The sequence below is a fragment of the Amblyomma maculatum genome, chromosome 1, assembly GCF_055883805.1.
Source record: "Amblyomma maculatum isolate TAMU_Amacu chromosome 1, ASM5588380v1, whole genome shotgun sequence".
NCBI classification, from domain to species: Eukaryota; Metazoa; Arthropoda; class Arachnida; order Ixodida; family Ixodidae; genus Amblyomma; species Amblyomma maculatum.
In genome coordinates, this window is record NC_139344.1 from 247,429,283 (window position 1) to 247,449,005 (window position 19,723).

At 50.4% G+C, this 19,723-nt stretch overlaps 1 protein-coding gene across 1 annotated transcript in view; it reads right to left on the reverse strand.

Moving 5' to 3' along the window:
- The window catches only part of cv-2 (crosveinless 2-secreting protein), a 230,100-nt gene that overhangs the window by 127,344 nt on the left and 83,033 nt on the right, over nucleotides 1-19,723 (reverse strand). The window lies entirely within an intron of this gene.

Consider the following 19,723-nt stretch of genomic DNA (forward strand, 5'->3'; position numbering starts at 1 on the left):
CAGAAGTAACCCAGTGGCGACGCTGGACAGAAACTTCGCTTTCGGCGCTTGGCTGGTCACTGCGGTGTGAGGCCTCACGCGGGAGTTAGTGACGACGTAAGCGCACTCGTCACCGGCAAGTGAGCAGCTGGGAATACATGTATATATTACAAACGTCGACGGCCAATTTTCGTGTCGAGAGTAAGGTTATGCATGAAACTCTCAGGCATTTTATAAGCTAAACACCACATGAGTTGTAACTGTCTACATCACATTTTAGCAGGCTAGTATGTGACAACCATCCATGCGGTCGTTTGCTGGCTGACAGGCGAACCTTCACCTTACCGCCACACTCCTCACCGCGACGCAACTTTGTGACGAATCCATTGGCCTGCAATCGGCGTTTGCATTCGGGGCACTCTCCTGCCGCATTAACATCGTGGAATGCACTTGTCTCATGTCCTTATTTATGATCGTCCAGTCCAAGAAAGCAGCTATATTTTGATAAAGGTGCTATAGCGACACTGAAGGCAAATCTAGGTTGGCCTTTATCAATGGGCCACATCGTTACAGTACTGACAAGAGGCCCACTCACCCCGAAAATTGGACCTTGATAAGCTAGAAAATACTACCTAAAATGCTACATACTGGTATTGCCGCCACGGGCTATTTTCGCAGGCAAACCGCGGTGCGCCTAGAGAGAACTTTGCGTACGAATCCCGGAGGCTACGCATTCACTTCCGAAAGGGGTCACGGAGTCCTTTTAGATATGAACGACATGAGCTTGAATGGAGTGGTGGGAAAATTTACACTGCTTGGCAAGAAATGATGCGCCATCATCAATTGCCGCAGGACAAATTATATATAAAAAAAAGTTCAAGTGAACGTTTAACTATATCATTTGTTGCCGGCGCGATATCAGTAGGAGTGGTTAGTACCTTCACATCGAGGTTTGCGTCCTCCTTTGTCGCATATGTTCGCGGAACCTACACGCCTGTCTGCACATAACCAGACATCTCTTTGGGTCATCTAGCTGGTAGTTAGCTGCTTCCCCGAAGGTGTCCACAGGTGGCGACACGGACGCAGTGAAGTCACTTCCCCTCTGGCGACGTCACTGTCCTCCAGCCATGGAGGAAGGAAAAATCTTAGGAGAGGCCCTGACGTCACTTTTTTGAAGCCGGCTCGGCCACGCCGCGACCGGACGCTGCAATGTCTCTCCTCCTCCTTTACCCTCCGCATCACGTACCTCGGGCCCTTAGCAACGCTGTTGCTAATGGCCCGAGTTTTGATAGCAACAGCGTCGCCGTTGCTAATTGCCCGACTTGGCTAACCCTAAATTTTGACGTCACTTCCGCCACACTTTCTCCCATGCATTGGGAATGGCAAGGGCCTCTCAGTTGTTTCCTTCCTCCATTCCTCCAGCCAAAGGGAGAATTATAGGAGCGACATCGAATTTATTTTTTTTTTTATTTTGCTCACTAGGCGTCTAATGCTATCGCATTCATATGACCAGACAGAGCCAAATAATCAGTTTTCGCCGCGAATACAAGTACACATGAAGTTGTCCTCAGTCTCTAGACGATAAAGTGGGCGTTGCACCTATTCGCTTCTCAGAGTCCATTTTCTGTCTTCACGCGTACTCTGGGGGCTACCTTCGTCTTCATCCTCCTCTTGTTCTAGTTCATCTCCGAAAGACCGGCTACGACGCTCGGTTCTGAGCGTGGCAAATATAAGTAGCCCAAATGACCAGCCGCCTGCGCGATTCTCGTTTCGAGACACGCGGCACGGGCTCTTCCATGGACGACAGATTTCACCAAGCACTGAGTGGCCGCAGCGCAGGCTGCCAGTTCAAGCTACTGAACCCGGCGCTGCAATACTGCAATAACGAGCGCCCTATTCAAAGCGGCCCCTTACATCGCTCACCCTTGAGGAACGGGCTCAATCGCGACAATTTTCTGCCCAAACTTCTTGTTCAAAAACACGACATATCGCGCTTTCACTTTGAGATCAAACGCTTTTTTTTTTTCGTGTTTTCAACTGTGGCTGCGTGTTATCCAACGCAAATCCAGCGCGAGTGCTACGGCAGTACAGGCTGCCGGGTACGTGTGGCAGAGGACATGGCCAATATCCGGACGCCTCGACTTTCTTGGCTTCTTCCGGGGAGGATGATGGGCCGTACATTCTTAATGTGTACAGTCCCGGCCATACCAGTACAGAACACGCCTGGGCGATTTAAAAAAAAAAAAAAAAAAGGAAGAAAAAAAAAAGAACACTGGTCTTGCGTTACCTAGCGAACGTTTGGAATTACCTTCACACAACTCACTACATGCTGCTGGTGAGCTCCCGTGTGAGCTGAAGTAATCATCTTTACGAAACGCGTGAGGAGGTTTCAAGCACCAGAAGCGAGCTCTGTAATACTTCGGCCATACATGTACATGTACAGCCTTTGCCAAAAGTAACCAGGCTGCGTGTACCGCTTCTCAGTCGGGTAGTAGAGAATCCGTACCATTTCTGAAGCTGTGAATCTGTCCAAAGTAAAAACGAGCTCCTGTCCTCACTTCTTAGCAAGTTGTGATCCTCTGGGAAGTCATATCGGCTTTATAATACAAGCGAGAAGCAAAACATGCAGCCCGGTTACTTTTGACAAATCCAGTACATACGTATGTGCGAGTCTTGAGCGTCTACACAGAGCACGACCAAACACGGACGATGAAGTGAGCGTCGTTGCCGAGCGCACTATGAGGATAGGCGATTGGATCGCCTTCCTTTATAGGCGGGCAACCATGTAACTGGGCGATAATCGAGCACGCGTCCGGCTTCCTTGTAAGAGATTTCAAAATGAAGATAAATATGCGGCGTCAACGCATTTATTGGTGCCAGAGCCAAAGGGAGAAAACGGCACGCGCCAATCTTCTCGCGCGTATAGAGTGCAGTTTATGCCTCACGGAGGCAACGCGCAATTAACTTTGATAGGGGGCACAGGATCGAGCGAAATGTCCCGTGCCGAGAGGCGCGGTCACGCACGTGATAGTCTCGTGCTTGCGGAATTCGCCGCCCCGGCGCAGCTGTTGAAACAATTTAAGGAGTCGCTTTATCGGCGTGCTGTAGGTGGCTTTCATTTAGTCGCACACACACACCTTGGCGAAACTCGACCTCACGAGTGCCCTTGGAGGCAAGGCAGAGTCAGTGGGATCCTTGTGACGTCCAACATAAGGCTAATTAGGTACGTTCGTTTGTGGAGCTTTTCACATGCCAAGAATGCGACTTTTTCGCACGATATACTTCCAGAACTTGACCCGATTGGGAAGTCGTTCAGGAGCAAGCGTCACTTCATTTTTTTTTTATTTGCGGTGTTAGCTCCTTATGCAAGCGCAATTGTAAGGGCTTTATCAATAATTAACGACCATTAATGTTTTAATATTTGGTGCTGTGCCCACACTACGGCTCCATTGCCTCGTGGACCTGACCCACTGACTCAGGTAATGTTACATTTCAAACCATGATCATGGCCATATTGTCGCTCCAGCACACAAATCACATGAGTTGGCCCTTACAGTAGCCCTTCTCGGGTCCAGCCATAGCTGAAAGGACTGTACCCCGTCTCAGACTGAAAACATACCCCCCCCCCCTCCCCCTCCCGACAGCGGCCTTGGTGCTTCCCTCTTCGAAATAAATGACTCCCGATCAATCAGTTCGGATACTGGATTATCAGGCTGAAAAATATACAAAGTAAACTCTAAGTGACTTCTGACCGCACACAAATATACCGCTTTGTATCAGCGAAAAAAACAAAACAAGAAAAAAAAAACGGGATTTCACCCTGCGGTCACCGCAAGGTGAATTACCGTTTTTTCTTTTATTTTTTTTTTCCGCAGTGTGGTGAGGTGGCGCGGCGATTCCAAATTTCTCTCGCCCGCACGATGCAGCGAACCCTCTCCCCCTGCTGGCCTCTTTCCCTCAGAGCTACTGCTAATAGTGGGAGGAGGTGAGAGGACCTGGCGTAGCGCACCGGGCCAGAACCACCTAGACTAGGAACCGGGCGGCCCCTCCTTCCCCCTCCACTCTCATCCCGACGGGCAGCATCAGAGGAGACGACGCCGGAGCGTGTGGATGCTGCTACGAGACCGAGAAAGAACATTGGGAGATCCCAATAAACAGCTCGGCCCGCTGGCTGTGCCTCGGCATGTCGTTCTTCCTTGCCACCGCTGTGGCCCGAGCTAGCGGCGAGGCGTTTGTCTCTGAGAGCAGAGCCCGAGCCCCGTGAAAACCCCCACAACCCCTAATAATTAAAAAAATAACAAAAACAATAAACAATTACTTTGTGCTCTGAAATGAATACCGAAAGGAAGCCTGTCGAACTCGCAAAAAATAAAAACTAATTAATCCAATCCTTTTGAAAGCCATCTTTATTTTCTTCTAACATTCCTTCACAGCAGCTTACATAAGTATTTAAACAAAAAGTAATAACCTCAACTTACGCGGAGACGAATGGGCGGCTTGCGTTGTCAATTTTTTATGATCCATGGTATGCAACTATAAAAAAATGGCAAGAATTTCGCGCCATCAGCAACTACAACACCGTCTAGAACAAGACAGGTTTTTCCTTGTAGGTCCGGTCAACGGTCTTCGATATTCTACCGGGTACTATGGAGGTGGCCAGGCCAGACCAAGGACGTCTTGAGGCGTTTCGCTGGTCAAAAGTAAAAAATAAAAACATGGTGTCCGTTCGACTGTATTTGGTCGTCACAAGGCCGATACGCAGTTTCATCGGTACAGTTGCGGCGTGCCGACCGCGTTAATAGAGTCGCGGCTTATGTAAAAAAGAACAAAATCCAGGAAAAGGGGAGGCTTGCGCAACGGTGCGACTCATAGGACTGAAGATACGGCATGCGAATTGCGTACTTGATTCGCGCCTCGCTTTATTTTGTTTTGTTTCCTTTTCCGATCATTTAAGCTTCCGAACATTCACAACTTTCGCTTTCCCTTCTTTAGTTTTCCTGGAGTGGGGTCACTCATTAACATTCGCGACAGCAAAGACTAGCTAGAGGGGGAAAAAAACAAATAAAAAGGAAGGGCGCGCTGTACATTCCCACAGTTCTCAGCGAGCAAATAGCCCATGTTCGACCGGTGCGGCGGCAGAGAGCGCTTCGGTATCGAGGGTTCATGTGGTTCACGTGCCAAGACGTGTCACCCAGTGCCTGCGTCCGGCTCCTGCGGCAGCACTTAGTCAGGGATCCCGAGGCTGTCGGCGGCAAGCCCCGAGGCTCACCGGGAATGGGTGTCGACAGCTGCGGTAGCGCGGCTCCACCCGTTCTTTTTTCTTTGGCCGCCCGCTCAGCGACCGACGCAAGCGAGGCCATTTGCCAAGCGCCCTCTCCTGCTTGTTGGGAGGAGAAGGCGGCGTCACTGCGGCCTAAACGTGACAGAACAGAAACGGGCCCCTTGGCAGCGGAGAGTAAAGTTAACCCGCCCTTTTGAGGAGAGCACTAGTTAACGGCTCCTCCGCTGCACTCTAACGAGCGCGTGCATTGGTTTCCAAAGCACCATTCGCGTTATTTCGAGGATAACTCCGTGCGCGGCAAATGAGGGCAGTTTTTACTTTCGTTGTGTCCAGTCGATAACACGCGGTGTTAGCGGCTTCGCCGGGCATCTGCAAGGACGGTGTTCGCAGTGGGTAGAACTAGAAAGGGACTGTTGCCTGCTCGTCTATAACATTTTTTGCAGTCCTTTAGTGCTTTTGGTAGAGCAACCTTTAAAACGCAGAAATAGAGCAGGAATTCGTTTTTATCCTTTGTCTGCGCCGATTCACATTGGTATTCATTTGTTTCGTTACCACCTTGTAAAGACATCAATTAGAGCGTTTACTTAATTGAAGTGGAAGCTTCACTACGCCAGCCAGCTCGAGCCGTCAGTGTCGGTGGGTGCCTGAAAGAGCGCCAACTCGGGCCTCTCCTTTCATGTGGGAGGGGTGATATTAGAGGGAGCCTGCCACGACATTTGAATTCACGTTACCCCTATGCCACGGGCAGGAGCTGCCAACTCGGGCCTCTCCTTTCATATGGGAGGGGGATATCAGAGTCAGCCTACCAGAACTATTTGCATTCTCGTTACCCCTAGGACACGCAGGCACGTTCATACGGCTTGGTAGAAGCATGACTTTATATGTGGGCTGGTAGCTTACGCTCTCGCGTCATACCCCTAAAGGATGAGCTTAAGTGTCCCCAATAATATAGCGCCCTCCACTGATAGGGCGTGATACAGGAATAATGTAGCAGGAAAAACAAGCTTCCGCTTCCATCCAGGTTTAACCAGAGCTAAATCACAGCTAATTTTTCTTCTGGTGAACTTTTTCCCATAAGGAACATACTTTCTTTATTTTTCACAGTTCTTAATTGAAGCAATCTTCGCTTTCCAGATAAGAAAAAAAATCTGTTCTCGAAGCCCACACCAGCCCTTCGTGCTCAAAGGTCTCCCGAGGGAGGCATTTAATTTTAAACATTTAAACATTTATGATCGTCACAGCAGTGCCAGTGCGTTAAAGAAGCATTTAGGATCGGATTCCTTTCAGCTCCGTCGCACCTTTTTCAGATTAGTCTTCTTAAACGACATCATGAACAAAAAAAATTGCATTGACCGCGATGCTTACCTTGCACCCCCCACATACATTTCCCATAGACGAGAACATATCCGTAAAACACGCGAAATTGCCTGTCGGACATCTGTATTTAAATCAGTTTTTTTCCCACGTACAATAAGTGAATGGAACAGCCTCCCAAATGCAATAGTTTCATTAGATGACAACAGGTTTCCAGCCGCTCTTAAAACACATTTACGGGGACTAACTGCATGATGCATCACTGTGCCATGCACCATAAACTATTGACTGCTCTTCTTATCAACAGAGAGCTTTTGCATGCTACTTTTCCGCTATATATGTATTTTAACTCTTTTATGACTTACACAGCATTTCCCAAGTGTGTTTTACTGTTCTTAGCTGAATTGTTGCTAGGTCTTTTGTTTTTATGAATGTACTGTACATCTATTTCCAGTGCTTTTGCCTCTCCCTTTGCGTACCCCCGTACTCTAATGCCCAGTGAGGCGATTTGTACGTACTCAAATAAATAAATAAATCCCGCGCTAAGTTTCGTTACGTGTTCGACGACCAAACGCGGCGTATTGTGCTTCGCACTGAAACTAATGCCCAGGCACTTTCTGCAAAGAAGAGCCCCGAGATATCGTGATGAGACTACTGAGTGCACTCCCGCAGAGCCTAATCATGAGTCTACCGGATCAGCATTAAGACCACTACTATCTATTTTAGGCGAGCGCGAGAGCAGTCGTCAGAAACAGTACCCGGCAAAGTAAAAAGTGAAGCTCCATCTCTGCGCCGCACTAGACGACAGCGAAGAAGCGAGTTCTCTGGAAACGAGATGTTCGCGTTTTACTTGCACGTGATTGCACTAGACGTAAGAAAATCAATGTTCATTTTCTGCCATTTCCACCAATTAAAACGCAAAGCTCGCACGTGGTCATGCGGCATGGAGCTTGGCCCTCTGCTCCGTTTTCTGTTCCGGCGAACTCGGGCTAACCACGGTTCCCGAGACACTTCCCGTTCTATCAGCGCAGCTAGCGCTGTTATAGGAGGAGCACAGAACAGGGCCGGTGCCACGGCCTTTAGAACCCCCGCCGGGAGGAAGCCCGAGGTATGAAGCAGTCGCCGTCAGAATGACGTCCGACACGTTAAAAACGTCACTTGACGTCGCGGAATGACGTGTAATGACGTCCGCGTTACGTCGGACACGTCAAGATGATATACACCGTCACTTTGGGCCAGGGCTTGTTTGCATCATCGACGACGATGCGCTCATGAAGCGCTCACCTTTCCTCTCGCACAAGGACGGCACTTCATACTCGGCGACGCAGCAAAAGCATTCCGGGGCGCATAAAAATATCAAGTGCTTAAAAAAAAAATACGGGAAAGGGTACACAACCGGTCATTGAGCGCCACTACTTTCAGCTGCATCATGCGACCCGCTCTCGAGGTTCCCTCCGCTTTTCAGCATTCCGAAACAATAGGACATAATTTAACGCAATTTATTTTCACTCATCTCGGAGAAGTGCCAATGCCGCACTCGAAAGAAGAGGACGCGCCGGTCAGCGGCACCCTTGCCCCCGTACATGAGCGCGATGCGCGGCAGCCGGCTCTCGCCCGCGCACCTTTCCCGACGGGCGAACGCCCATAAAAGCGCGCCAGCCACTCGCCGTGTTTCCAGGACCGAGAGCGGCCGATAAGCAAGGGCCTCCCCCGCCGTTCTTAAGGGGCCGCGCGCGTTATCTTGTCGATATCTTTATGCCTCCCCCCCTTACATATATGAAGTCGCCGGATTCCCCGAAATCCCTCTCCTCCGCAAGGCAGCCCGCCGATACATAAACAAGCGCGCGGCCTGTGTTTATAACCTCTGCAGCGAAAGCACTGCCCGTCGCAGCAGAAGAAAGCGGCCGCTCCTGCTGCGTGTTTCGCCTTCATAAAGAGAAATATGCTCGCCGCGGAATCCGCCGGCGGGAATGCCGAGCGCTGGCCCCGATCGCGAGGGACAAAAGCTGACGAAAGACGCCGGTGCATGCATTAGGGCGCGCGACCGGGCGCAGCTGGATGCCGCCGCTAAAGCCCCTCAATGAACTAAAAGTAGCGCCAACATGTGAAGTTTGCCGCCCGCCTCCTCTCCTGCGCTCTCCTTCGTCGTTCGACCCTCTCATTGGCCGAGCGCCGTCACGTGCGCGCGCGCGCTTTTTTTTTGCTGGGCGTGCAGCTTCCTCCTTTCCAGCGGGGCGGGCGGCGCGCGCGCGGCACATATCGCCCTGTGTTTTGCTGCCACGCGGACTGCTACTAAATCGTTCCCGCTGGCTATTTAATTTTTTTTTTTCAAGCATGTTGCGCTCTTTGGCCGGCGGCTGTAGAAGCACGGTGGTGAAGGCGAGTTCAACCAACGCAGACATCGCGTACAAATGGTGTCACGCACTGACAATTGAAAACGGAACCGTTTCAGCGCAAAGTATAAAAAAGAAAACTGCTACCACGCTTCTCAAGTTTCACGGTAGCTTACAATTCAGTCCAACCTGCAAATAAACCACACAGACTGCAGCTTCCGCAGCCTAGTTAATTTTTTTTCAAGCATGTTGCGCACTTTTGTCAACGGCTAACGGACTCAAGGAGGTGAAGGCGAGTTAAATCGACGCCAAAATCGTGTACGTATGGTGACACACCATGGCAGCTGAACACGGCACCGTCTCAACGCCAAATATAAAAAAAAAAATAACTGCTACCTGACTCCCCAAGTTTACCGGTAGCTCACAAGTCAATCAAAGCTGCAAAGACTCCACACAGACTGCAGCTTCCGCCGCCTATAGTTAATTTGATCTGCAGCTGAAGTTGAAAATACATGGAAGACAGCTGCTGCCAAACTTCTCAAGTTTACCGGCAGCTCGCAATCCAGTCAACGCTGCAAAGAAACCATACACAGACTGTTGCAAAATTGTTCCTGTCCGCCGCCTAGTTAGAAATTTTATAAAGCATGCCCCTGAGTTTGGCCAAAGGTGACGAACTACGGACACACGGAGATGACGGCGAGTTGAACCAACGCCGAAATCGCGTACATGTGGTGTAACACGCTCACAGCTGAAACTATTCCGGCGGGAAATCCCTGTCAACATTCGGTAATTATGTTTCAGCAGTGAGTAATATTTTAACCTGAACACATTGCGACAAAATGCAAGGCTCTGGTGAGACCCGGCGCACGGCCGCCTCTATCGGCGCGCGCGCGGCGCCGATCGAGACGGCTGTGAAGGGCGCCTGCTCCGGAGAGCGCGCGCTAGTCGCGCACCCCGTAGGTGGAGCCACGGTCGAAATGCGAGAGTAGGAGCGGCGCCGTCGGAGGAGGAGAGAGGAGATGGCGCTACTTTTAGTTTATTGAGGGGCTTTAGCCGCCGCTATCGGCGGACACCCCTGGTGGAGGAGAGCTCTCTAATGGGTCACTGGCGTAGGCGGCTATCGCCTCCTCGGGTACCGCGTGCGTCACCGTCCTGGGAAGCTCTCGGCTGTCAACGCCCGGCTGTAACATCGGCAAGTAAGTCTAAAAAATTGCCCGAGAGACGTTGGCGCGAAAGTCGCCCTCCGTTAGCCTGAATACCCTTGGTAGTTCTGATTGGGCATTTTTTATACCGGGCGCCTTGATGGAACGGGTGTTGCGTTCTCCTGCTAAACACGGAATAGAACCCACTCCCATTTCGACAGGAGTGCACCACCTTTTAAGCAAGTCACACGGAAAGGCGGGCTGAACACACCCCACAAATTTTCTCTAGCATTACGGCTGCTTTATCCTCCGATCAGGGCGAAAGCAAAACAGCGTATCGTCCCAACCTTCGTTATTGTAACCTTATACTATAGACCCACATCGGGAAAAAAAAAAAAAAGCCAAGGGCATGTCCACTGACACCAATGATTGTACTAACAGCAACGTTGCTGCAGCCTACGTTCTTCGTATTGCGCAATTCATGGCGACGTTTTATGGCTCAAGGGTGGCTTTGGCCAAATGGCACCGTGACACGAGGTACTTCTTTTCTTTTTACTCGATATGTGGTCAATTTAAGTCAAATTTCCTTAGCAATTAATCAGCGAAGACGTGCACCAGGCCAAGGGAAAAGTTTGCATTCATTGCATTCTCGAATGGTTCAAGAGCGCATTACATGGGTACCGAGTCCCGCTTTCCTCGCATGCCAGGCAGATGCCCAAACCATTAGGCCACTGCTGCGGTCATTTTGTATAGGTGTATGTGTGCGCGCAATGAAAAAGAAAGCAGCACATGTCACTGGATGGGCACTTTTAGCAGCGCGCGACTGCTCTGCTTCCGTTGACAGATTGGGAAGGGGACACCCGAAAGTGCCGTGCCCCGGCGACTCCGTGGCAACGGAGAGACTGTCATGTCCACACAAGACCCACCTCAGCTACCGCCTGCCACCTAGCTCGCCGCGACGCGGAGCCGTCGCCGCCACCGTCAGCCTCCACAGATTACGTGAAAGGTGACGTCACATCCAATCCCGCCCCCACAGAGGCCTACGTTATAGTGCTCGAACTACGCTCGAAACGATGCGTGTCAGCATTTTTAGTCACTAACTAATAATGACCTTACAACCACAGGTAGTAGAAAAAAGCCCGGAGCCTTCGCAAACACCGTTCCTAGCAGGTGGCGGTGTTCCTTCGAAGAGGAGGAGGACACGTATGGCCACGAAAATACGGAGCTCGCTTCGTTGTTTTAACTTCTCACGCGTTACGACGATAAAATTCGCACGTGCCCATACCAGACGCATTTTATTGACAATTTATAAAGTACGACCACACTTTCGCTGCACAAAGATACGCGTAATCCGGCTCACTTCCCCCCTTCTATCACCTAAAAGGAGAGCAATGGAAGGTCCGAGTCTCTTAAAACTATCCCTTCTAGCTGTGTTTCGCCTTGCACAATTGTAAATAGAAGCATGCAGGGTTACGATAGATGTTACGAGCGACCAAACACGAATACGGCAATTCCAGTATCGCTGATGCGTTTCTCCTCTCCCAGACGGACATTTCTTCCTGGAAGAGATGCGCTCTCCCTCAGAGGCGATCGCGCAACCCGAGGGTCACCGCGGCGACCGCCACGTGTGCGAAGGAGAGCAGCCGCCGAGGGACGAGCAGGTGTTAAAACAGAAGCGCGGCGGGCTTCCCGGCGTCCGTTTCCCACGTCTCTCCCCCCCGCCCCTCCCGAAAACGCGCGCGCTCCCTCCCCGGGCGGCGGCGCGCCGTAAAACGTAGGCCCCACGGCTCCATTACAGCGCGCCGCGCAGTCTGCGGCGTCGTCTATTTGGCGAGATGAGAAATATGAAGGGCCTCCGGGAGAGCGGCGCGGAAAAGGAGAGCCGGGGGCAGCGGATGCCTCCTCCGCTGGCCGCGAGCATAAATCAGACGCAGACAAAGAGTTACGGAGAGGAATTCCGCGGGTATGTGTCCCTCGGCCGAAAATGGGTCTTCTTTTCTTCTTCTGAGGGGGAATGAAGGGGGGGGGGGGATACGGCTATTACGGCGTTCGCCAACCGACCGTGGAAAGAAGGCTCACGACGGACGGCCACTAAAGGGGCGTATTTTAGCGCAAAGAAAACAGAAAGGAGAGCTTATCGAATTACAACCTCCCAGCATCTATTTAGCGGGCAGCGAACAGGTAATTCGAAGGACGGACGCCTTGGCTTCTTTGCTCCAGCCGAAGAATGGCGCGGTAGTAAATAAAAGACATCGCGGAAATTATTTCCTCCATACCACTCCTGCCCCCCCCCCCCCCCCCCCGCCCCTTTTTTTTCTTCTCTTTCGTTCTTTCTTTCCTTTTTTTTTTTTTCTTTACTGCGCGAGATATGTTTGGAATCGCACTATCGGGCCTTCCTAGTGGCTTCAGTCTACCATTCAAACAAAGATGATTAGGAAACGGTGACCGGCTAAAGAGAAGCGGCAAATCAAATCACAGCCGTGGTCAATCGCCGCCCGGAACTTGACAGCGAACATCAGGTATACGCTACGTGGACTTCACACGCAACCGCAGCAGCCGCTGAGCCATGTTCTGCACCTGTTTTTTGCGCTTTTAGAATTCGTGTCTAACTTGAACTAAAAATCTCACTCTTTCCATCCCTTCGTGTAATATGAATGCACATTCACTTCCTCGGGCCGCACGACGTACGGCAAGACTGCCTTTTCTTTGTTCCTTAGGCTTTTCCCAACTTTCCGCGTATATGCGCTGGGCTTCTGTAAATGTGGGGCGTGGCACAGCCGGCCGATCACTGTACGGCTCAGAGTGGTGCCTGCCACCTGATTTTTCGGCCTTGCTTTTTCGTACACTGCATGGCTTCCCTCCTCTTGCAGAGAGATGATGGCCAGTGGTGGCATTTCTTATTCGCCACAGCGCAACGAACGCACTTAAAATGCAGCAGTGGCTAAAAATATGGACAGTCACAGATGAGAGGTCCAGAAAGAGGGGCACTCAAGTAAACACCGTGTAGAGGTTTTCGCTCTCCTTACGCAACAGCTGGGGCCGCGAGTTGCCGCGGCAGGAGTTACACATGTAGATAATCTGCTAATTCATCGAGTAAGTAATATTACGTTATGCTGTGCAATTATATGATATATGTCAGGTAGGGTTTAACGTTCCGAAGCCTAGGAGGAGTGGCGCCATATGGAGGGCTCTGAATTAATTCTGACCACCTGCTGGACCGACTTCTTGCAGCACACGGGCGCCCTTTGCGTCTCGTCTCGACGGTTTCGAAATAACTGAGCCAATAACGATCTGAATCTCGTCGAAACGTTGCCAAGAAATGTCCGACATTGCGTTTTTTGTTTGTGGTATAAGTTTTGAACTGTTTTCAACGTTACTTGCGTCGCGCACTTGGTCTGCATTGTGTCGACGCGGAAGGCCTTCACGTGCCGAGCCCTGCACCACACCTGATTGCACCGTGGGAATGTTCGCCGTTGCTCGCGACTGTGCACGTCTCTTTGGGCTGCAGTCCTGGTACAACCTCAACGTAGCGAGTGATCAAGAGGAGTAAAGCGACACGAACCGCAGCTGAGCAGTCGAAAAAGGCGCGTGACGTCAGGTAAGATAGCCCTGAATTCTCTGATCCAGAAAGGCAAGCAGGCGCTCCCTCGTTCAACACACGTGCCCTGCCACTGCTGAGCACGGCGTATTGTAGTCCTCCGAAGAGAATGCCATAGCGCGGTGAGAGTATACAACGCGAGCAACATTAACGCTCTCTGCCATCTCGGAACGAGATGGAGAGAGTGATTAATCGTACTGCTCGTGCCAGTGGCTACGCAGAAAGCGGGTCATGTGGCCAGGGACTCTTGAGCACGGCTCTGAGCCCCCAGGAATGCCCCGGGATGTCTTGAGGGGGGGGGGGGGGGGGGGGGGGCGACGATGTCCTCGACCGCCGCGCCATTCCAATTGCTTGCCGCAGCGCGAAATGGCGCCGCGTGCAGACAAAACGCGCTCTCGTGCCGCCTGCAAGGCTCGCGTAAACGCGCTCCCCTCAGTGCAGGGGCACGCCTCGCGCGCATTGCGTCACTGTACGACCCGGCGCGCCGTCGCTTTTCTTTGGCCCGCGAGGAACGAACGCTGCCATGCGGGCAACGAAACGCGTGCACGCCTATGCATGAATGCGAGAGATGTGCATCCGTCGGTGCGAGTCTGTCTCGCTGCATGCCACGGTAAAAGAACGTCGAAATCCGAGCTTAAAATCGAACAGGGAGACGGAGGCGTGCGAAGCGTCTGACGCGTCGAGCGCACTTTTCCATCGTTCTTTGTAGCTTGCGCGCGTACGGCCGCGTAGAGCGTACCATGAGCGCTATGCCGCGACAATTTGCACGCGATCACGCGAGGTATCTTAGATTCGCTGTGGGACTCATTCGCGCCCTCGCGACCGGGCTTCCCTATTTGTACGAACAGGAAGCGAGTCTTCTTCTTTTTTTTTTTTTTTTTTTTTTTTTTTTGAATGCTGGCTCCCGCGTCCCAAGCATGCTAATTCGTCGTGTGAAAAGAACGGCTTCAAACAAGGTGCATTGTTTTGTTTTTCTTTAAAAGGAGGGGGGGGGGGGGGCGGGACGTCCCGTTCCTAAAATAAATTGCGGTGAATTTACTTTCGACCTTAAGACACGTCCTTGCGCAACCTCGGATGAAAAACACAACGCGGGGAATCCATTAACGACAGGTAAGAATGCGAAGCACTAATAGATCCCCCATTATGCCAGAAGCACCCGCGGCAAGCTACCGCCCTTTCCAGCTTTCCGAAAGTGAGCAGTTCGCAATATTATTGTTATTGTTGCCGGTCCCCCAGGGCACGAGTGCGCGCGGCAGTTACAAAGCCTTGGCGCCAGGCCACGCCGAGGTTTCCGTGCGCCGCACATTTACACCTGGGCAAGTGAGGGGAGGATGGCTCTCCTCTCAAGAACCCGAAAACGCCGCTAGCAGCAAAATTCGAGGAAACGTGGAAAAGGCAACAATGTTGCGTCCGAGGCTTCCGGCAATATTTCGCTTCTTCAACAGGCGACCGGAGTCTCCGCGGCGGCGCCCGAGAATGGGGGCCGCGCGTGCCAGCGGCGCTCTGCAGCTGCAAGCAGCGGTGTTTGCGCCAGTGGAACACAATTGCGGACCACTATGCGACGGGCGACGAAAGCGTCCCTCCTTCCTCCTAAATGGCTGGGGGAGGGAGGAGGAGGCGCGTGTCGGCGATGCGAACTCAACCTTGGCTCGGCTGGCGCCACTGACGCGGCCGTAGAACAACACAGGCTGCCTGAAATATTGCAGACCCGCGTATTTGCCGGGCCGCTGCGAGCGACATCTCGTCGCTGCCGGCGCAATTAGGGGCCCCTCGAGGCGACCTCATTAAGGAAAAGACAGCGCGAACATTTCCGCATTGCCGGCACGACCTGCCCCCCGGGCCAGAGCTCTCGGTTCCGGCCTCGACGCAGGTACCGGCGGCTTCGGTCGTTTTAGGAGAGCTGTCGGCGCCCGCTGCAGTGTCCCGCCAATGAGAATTTAAACAGCACGGTTCGAGTCGTCACTGCGCCGCAGATTAAGGCTTTTTTCTCTGACTCGATAAAATGGAGCATGTGCTGATGGAACAGTGTTTTAGTAGAGCGGCTCGCACGAGTCACCGCACCTTGACTTACATACTCGCACGTCTTGCTTCCAAATCAGCGACAGCGTACCCACAAAGAACGATACCTCATAACTGTGCCATATCCGGTACATGAAAACTGTGATAGGAAAACCTGGGGTACACATCCCGAATTGGGAACGCAACTGTACACTCATCACAGCGAAGGACTGAATGAGGAGACAGTCGGACCTGTGATGCAGCGACATGTGCTAAGAATCTGCGGCTTCGGACAGGTCGCAATCCGAAAAGGAGCCCGGAAAGTCTATAGCCCTCTAGTGAGGCCATACTATGTATTGGTCAGGAAGCTAGGAGGCGTTAAACGAAATGTCATCGGCCTTAGTCATATTAGGAGGATATAAAGCGCTTATGATGTTATCATGCTTTATTGGACCGGCGATAGGATCCCGATCAATAAGGATATAGCGGGCAAAACAGAGGAATTCTGCAGAATTACCGAGAGGATGCAGTTATCATAAGTGAGCTTAATAATAGGTAGGAGGGTGAAATTCTAAAGTTAAAGCTCAGCTACTTTGGTCATCTGATGAGAAGAGGGGAGTCGCTGGAGAAAGATTTGATGTTGGGAAAGGTTGAGGGTCGCCGGAGAAGGGGTAGGCAGCGAACGCGATGGTTAGATGGCATCCTCGAGGCACTGCAGATGAAGTAATGTGATGTTAGGAAGATAGTGAGAGACCGGAAAGCGTGGCGTGACATGGTCCATAGGGTCACGAAGAGTCGGACACGACTGAACGACTGAACTGATAATAGGTACACAGTGAAAACAATACTGGCTTGCGCACCTTTGTCAAGTCATGACGAAGACATTCGAAAAATGCTATCAGACGTGAAATCAGCAATGAGTCTAGTAAAAATGCTGTACTGATGGGCGACTTCAATGCCAAGGCAAGAACAAGAGCCTGCTTCTTGTCCAAGGCAAGATGCAGGCTCGAGAGATCATGCAGGCAGCGGGTGATTGCTGCATAGGCACTATAGGGATAGCAAATGGGAGTTGTTAGTAGTGTTCAGCGAACGAAATAATTTACGGATCATGGATACCTTCATTCCGTTAACGAGAGAACCGGAAGTAGATGTGGAACTTCTGAATGGCGAGACTTAAACTGAGATGTGATTTATATCCCGCGTGCATCCGGGCATCGTGCAGGATGTGGGCGTGCTTGGCGCGGCGAGTAGCAGTGATCATATGATGTTAAAGTCTCTGACTAGCCTGGACTTGGAAGTGATAACGTTAACGGAACGAAGAAGCCCACCAACAAGTTGTCGGTTAGAGGAAAAGCTGAGCAATTCTGGACCTTTCTCCAGAAAAGATAGTCTGCTTTGCAGAAGACGACGACATCTCGAATGATAATTTAACAATAGAACAATTGGGTAGTACAGCTGTGGGTGAACAGAATACCGGTAATCTCTCTCAGGAGACAAAAAATATCTAAGAAGCGCCAAAGCACGGAAGAATCTGACTACATAGATAAAATAAAAATGGCAGCGCTGTCAAATTTAATCAATAAACGTAAGATAACCAGTACAGGGAAGTACAACAGGCAGATAATAAAACATGTTCCAAAGAGAGTAGGCAGCCAGAGCGGCAAAAAGGATACTGTATGTATAGGCAAAAACCACATGCAAGCGCAAATAAACAAGGCGATCTATGCCATCACTAATACCGACAATACAGTTTAGGTAGCCGAGTAGTTGTACACAGATCTATACAGTAGCCGAAATAACCAGGATAATAACGGTATCCAAGAAGAACTTTTTTGCTGGGCTAGTTGGTGCAACATTTCAAAAATGGACGAAACGCTAACAAGACATTCACAAGAATGTCTTGTGAGCGCTTCGTCCATTTTTGAAATGATAACGGTAGATGCAGAGGAGTGGACATCCCTCCCGCAACGAAAGAGGAAGAGAAGGAAACCTTAGAGACAATACAAAGGGTGAAAAGCAGTTGGTGAGGAACAGGCAACCACAGATTTGTTGAAATATTGGAAGAACGCTAACATTATCGTTAAGAAATCGGAAGTCAAGGACGTGAAAAATTACCAACCAATCAGCTTACTGTCCACTGAATACAGAGCGTTTACGAAGGTTAATAGAATAGAAGCAACCAAAGACTTAAATCAACCAATATAATGTGGATTAAGAAGAGTGGGGAATAAATGCAAACGGAGAAGACCTTCATAATCTGGGATTGGCTAATGACATTGTCTTGCTATAAGTAACTTAGGGTGCGAACTATTATCAATGGCATAAACAAGTAAAGCAGAATGAGTGAAAATAAACAAACAAACAAACAAACAAACAAAAGCAGTATTCAACACTCCTGGAAGAGAAATTTTGGAAACGGTAAGAAGTATACTTCTATACTTGGAGCAGGCATGCAATGACCGCAGACCACGAGAGGGAAATAACTGGACGATTGGGATGGAGTGCATGTTGCAGGTAATCTCCGATAAGGATTGGTAGTTTACCTCAAGAAAAAATTATATAGTAGCTGCATATAACGATTACCCACCTATAGGACAGAAACGTGGAGGCTAATGAGGACAGCGCAGAGAGCTACGGAACGGAAAATGATAGGCATAACGTTAAGAGACAGCCCCAGACAGGAGAGCTGAATGGGTCAGGGAATAAACGCGAGTTAATGGTATGGACATGTAATGCGAAGGCAATACAGAAACGATGACTACCGAGGGTAACGGAATGGAATCCAAGAGAAGGCAAGCTTAGGAGGGGCGGCAAAAAGCAGAGGGGGGGGGGGGGTGGGGGGGGGGGGGAGTGATAATACGAAAGTTTGCGGGGAATACAGCGGCCGCAGCTGGCACAGGCGAGAGGTAATCCTAGGGATATGGGGAACGGACCTTTGTCCTGCAGTGGGCTTATGGTGTACGACGATGGCTGCTGGCACGTATAATGCTGACTGCTCACGCACAGATAGTAGACGCAATCGTTCTTTACATCACATACTTTCGTGAGGTGTAGTGGAGTTGGAAATCTACAGACGGGACCTGACAAAACAAAAAAAAAAAAAAGAAAAAAAAAAAGAAAGCTGCGCTTGCACGCATTGTATTATATTAATTCGTCTAGGTAACACGACAGCGCGTTTCTTTCTTGACGCAGACTGTCATGGGGCTCTAATTACTTCGCTGCACGTGGAACGCTGAGACTGAAAGGGTATTATCAAACCTTCTCTCAGGAACGCTCTGTCACCCTACCATTAGTAACATTCAAATTCTGCGCCATGAAGAGCTTTTTGTTGCAATATCCCCATCATAAGGAGGATGCTGTGACTGACTGGCGTCAGCCTGCGCTTCAGCTGTTTGACTTGGGCCTGATTCTTGGTTCCTGGAGGCATTTCCGCACATTGTGATGATGTCAAACTTGTCTCTGATTGTTGCACAACATTCACTGTGCGACAAAGGCTGCGAATACACTGGCATTCATTAATTATCGATTCACCCCAGAGCCGTTGTCGACATTCCGTCAGCCTCGAGTTTAATCTTAATAAGCTCCAGATGTCTGTGTACAGTCACTGTAATCAAGAACCTGCCGAGTAGGGTACAGTACTGAGACTAACACAGTTATACAAAAGCCAAAACTTTTCCCTCAACGCATGATGTTTGTCTACAGTCAAACGGCAGGTGTTGCTGTTGCAGTTGCTGTGCTCAGGCGCCTGTCTAACCACACTAAGGTATCCATACTAGTCGAATGGCTTTTATTCACGCAACAGAAAAATGTTCATTGAGCAGATTATTTGCAGTTGGCCACACTCGGAGTCAGAGGAAATTTTATCGCTGATATCGCTGACAGCCACAAAAAAGTGATATGCACACACACACAAAAAAAAAAAAAAAAAAACTGCCCCCCCCCCCTCCCCCCCCCTCCCCCCAGTTTTTTTTTTGTGAACCACAATGGCTCAGTTCGGCACAGTTCCTAGATTTAGTATAGTCTTAAACTCTTTCCGGTTTCCGGTTGTTAGTGAGCGCTGCGCAGAAATCACTGTCAT